We start from the raw sequence: 1,939 nt of genomic DNA on the forward strand, positions 1-1,939 counted from the left end.
TTGGGAAAACAAAGCTGCAACACTCAGACAGGGGGTTCTCCACATACAGATTTTAACAGCCACACATTAGAAGAATTCATTAATTAAGAAGCTTATGCCCTGCCTAATCTAAGGCACAGGAAGGAAGCAAAACCCTGTGTAAAACACCGTTTGCGAAAGGATGATTGCAGTCTGCTCCGTGCTGTACTCTTACAGAAAAAAAGCAAATCCCAGCCCACGGCAAGTGCCCTGCACAGCTCTGGGCACCTGAACCAGAGGAATATGCTCCCGGGTTTGGATTTTTTTTCCCTGCTACTGCATGTAAGGAGCAAAGATGATGAACACAAACCGCATCCCTAACACCCAGGATTTCCACACTGCTGCACCAAAGCTCACAGAGAAAGGAGTACAAAATACAACAACGTCAGGGGAAAGCAGGCTTGCAAGTTTAATGTGAATTCAAGTAGAGGCTTAAAAACCGTTTGGAAGTTGATACAGAGTTTTGAAATGTGATTGACACCTTCACCAGCACATTTCAGCATACGTGAATCGAGGTAATGGTTCCTTTGTATAGCGAACAGTACTCGGCAGGGACAGCGTGCTGCTTCAATGAGGCTGGAGGCCTCTCCGGGCATTTACTGCTTTACTTGACATATTCAGAAACGATAAGCACCAAGACACAGGGACTGAATCAAAGAACACAGCATTAAGTCGCACCCTACCAGCAGTAAAGCCCTAATGCCCATTTCCACGTTACCCAGACAAAGTGGAAGTTCTACCTGTAAGCATTTCTCTGTGACTTTACACAGCCACAGCCTTCTAGCTGGAGACAGGAACAGGGAAGGGATTATCCATGCTTCCTTACGCAACTCCTGAGCTACAGATGAACGCCCCTATATGAACTCCAGCTAATATTCTGCTAACACCGGAAGACAACACGAACTGTGTGGTTATTGCTGTGCAAATACAGCGGCAGCTCTACTCATTTGGAGTGTCGGAGTGGATGGGAACGGCATCGAGACACTGCTAGAGCTGTTCAGCTGAACAGTGGGAGGTGAAGGAAGGCCAGTGTTTAAATTTAACTGCCGATAGTGGAATCTATGGAATAAAAGCACGTTATTTGCATATCTAATTTGTCACTGAATTCTGTAACGCAAAAGCTTTCAGCTGTGGCTTTCGATTCAGCCAGCATAAAAATCTACCCCGCAGCCTGAGGCGCGCATCACCCAAACCCACCTAAAGGTCAAAATGAGATCATTACCCGAGTAAGCAAGCACTCCTCTTCGGACGAGCAACTGGTGCCAGGCCCCCAGTGCTGGTACACAGGTGGAAGACGCTGAGCTCAGGTGCTTAAAGGAAGTGCATGCCATCGTCACCTGCGGCCAGCACGCTCACAGGCTTATTTTGGTGGAAAGCTGTACCGTGTACTACATCCATCCCCCGAGGACTGGGCGTTAATTCAGATTCTGCAGCTAAAGGCAAGGCGAGCGGCTATTTTGATGCGGAGGGAAGTACAAGAACCAACTTGGTACCAACCCGGTTGTTTCTGGGAAGCAGCAGCAGTGAAGGACAGTCCCACGCGGTTACAGACTTTCTGCATTATCAAATGCAAAAGCTGAGAATTAAACCTACTGTGACCAGTGAAGTACATTCCTCTTATCCTCCCTTCTGGGAAACAAGATATATTATCATATACTCTACTTAAGTTTATATTTTAAATATATTCTGATATATATTTAGGATGAGGGTAGCTCTTGTATGTACACAGATGTTACATATAGATCCACCGCTGGGACAAACGCTGTATAGGGAAGACACCGATTGCGTTCTGTGAGCGGAATCGTCCTAATCTGCATCACAAGTGCAATTTGCAATGGCCAAAGGAGACAGATTTCAGTTTCTGTGAGCTGACGTTGTGCTTGCAGCAGGCTGTACTGCTAAACAGGACCCCAAGAAAAAA

The sequence above is a fragment of the Egretta garzetta genome, unplaced genomic scaffold (genome assembly GCF_000687185.1).
Source record: "Egretta garzetta isolate BGI_Z169 unplaced genomic scaffold, ASM68718v1 scaffold71, whole genome shotgun sequence".
In the NCBI taxonomy this organism is placed as follows: domain Eukaryota; kingdom Metazoa; phylum Chordata; class Aves; order Pelecaniformes; family Ardeidae; genus Egretta; species Egretta garzetta.